Source organism: Hipposideros armiger, unplaced genomic scaffold (genome assembly GCF_001890085.2).
Source record: "Hipposideros armiger isolate ML-2016 unplaced genomic scaffold, ASM189008v1 scaffold_379, whole genome shotgun sequence".
NCBI classification, from domain to species: Eukaryota; Metazoa; Chordata; class Mammalia; order Chiroptera; family Hipposideridae; genus Hipposideros; species Hipposideros armiger.
In genome coordinates, this window is record NW_017731729.1 from 1461457 (window position 1) to 1463844 (window position 2388).

The window sequence follows — 2388 nt, forward strand, 5'->3', positions numbered from 1 at the left end:
AATATTACCCATGGTACACACACATAACTGAAAATGTTTTCGGAAACACTACTTTGGTTTACTACAAATAGGCAGTCTGATTTCTATTTTCTATTGTTTTATATATTTTTAAAAATATAAAAACACATGCCTTAACTACTAAACTAATTATACAACCTGCTGAAAGTTTGACCTATAGTTTCAAAAACATAGATTATAGTTTTAAAACACACACACACACACACACACACATCCATACACATATCTAATTTTAGAGTTTTGGTTTATTTTTATAATGAAACTATGGCTATATTATATACTGTATGTGATTTTCTCCACCAGGGACCAGTTGCTTGAGATTAGAAGGAAAAGCTAGTGGAGGATTAATCTGGGTTTAGGGCTTTGCCAAAGGGTTGAGATGGACATAAAACAAGGCAGGATATTGACAGAAGGTGGTTGAGCTTTGAAATGAACCAGGGCTGAATGTGGTAGAAGTGTTAGTGGTGACAAGCCTATGCTAGAAGATAGGCCACACTGGCCACAGTTTGGAAATATTATGCAACCGTTACCATCAGCCACCAAAATGACTGCCTTTGCAATACCTTTTCAGACCGTTTTGCATCAAAACCTGTGTGCGTAAATGGATAGGCTTAGGAAAAAAGTAATCAGTGATGGTTAAACATTTATTTAGAGCAAATACTGCAGTTATTGTCTGAAACTGTTAGGTTTAATTTATTTATTAATACACAGCCCTTAACATTTTTTCTTTATTCTTGTTTAGGAATTAGGTATAGTAAGACAATTGATGATTGAAACTCAAGCGGCTAAAGATATTGAATTAAGTTGTACTAGAATAATACTCAGTCTGAAGATTGTGAATTCATAAAAAGTAAAAAAAAAAAAACTAAACATATTTACTTTTCTGTGTAACTCACAGATTTTGTTTCACTTTTAAAATCTTCACTCTGGCCTCTGTTTTCTTATTAAAATTCAACATTTTTCCTTCTGTCGATGAGTATGCGGCTAAAAACTGAGCTTTGTAAGGTCTTCGAGGAAACTGTGTGAAGTTGCAGAAATCAGTACACTGATTCTACTTTTCAGATTAGCAAAGGAGCACGGTCCAAGGTCACCGAACAAATTGCACTGCATCAAAAAATGAAAATTACACCCTGCCATAGTATGATTTTAATAAAAAATGAAAATGGAATTTATGACTCCCTTTCTTCAGGCTACTAATGTTCACTGCCAGAAGATGAATCCCTTCTGTGACATTAAATGCAAGATGGGCTACAGAAAATGCTGTGAACTAATTCACTTGCCAAGAAGAGAGGCAAAGTGTATACATGCATGTATTTTTATACCCATCTGCTATCACAGTGAAGCCAAGTATGTTTGAGGCAAACAAATCAGGCCAAATAAGTTCATTCTTTTTTCCCAGTGCAATAATGGAAACCAAATGAATACATGAGATGCAGGTCTAACAGAATTAACAGAAGGAAAGTCACGATGCTGATTTGAAAGAAGGGACAGCCATTTAAATTGTACCACTGCAAAATAATTTCACATAGCCCTTCGAGGAACCATTGATGGCCACTGCCAATCTGGAGGAACATGTATTGAACGTCTACTAACATACCCCTCAATACACTATTAATCAATATTGTCACTTACAACTCATGGAATCCAGTAAAGAAATATGAAAAGCATAATTCAAAGATGAAACAAATATAAGGACACTGTAACATGATGTGGGTTTGGACCAGCACACATTATACCCTCGTTAAATTTGCGAAATTGATTAAAACCAATAAGATGAAATCTGTCTAGTACAAATATGAAATAGCTCAGTAATGGCAGAAATGAACAGATGCCCTAATTCAGAATGACAAAAACTGAGACAGACTCTGTAGGATGGTTGGATGCATAGATTAATGAAGCTGTTAATAAGATACCATTTTACTAAATATGCCATGGAGGAATATCTCCTCCAGCAGTTAATATTTTTGCTTTTCCTTAAAGATAAAACATTAGTTTACAAACTCTAAAGTGTCAATATGCTTCTTATCAGTTGTTTTATTAAAACTGTAATCAACAAAATAGGACATTGCATAGCGTAATTAATGAAGAGCCTCCTCCTACTGCAGCACCCTTTGTGTTTTCAAGGTAACTGTTCTTAACACAAGTTTTGCTTGGTACAGTTTCATCTGTGTAACTCCTGTTTAGACTGTCCCTCTCTACTGCCAACCCCCTGAACCTCGCATCTACACCTCTGCCTCCATACCCTCCCTACTTATTTTCTGAAGCCCCTACATTGAGTCTCCTGGTTCCACATTTTGCTCAGGTGTTTTACTTGTAAGATATTTAAAATGCCCTATCTTTCCTGCCTATGCATTGTCTTTCCCCCAGACT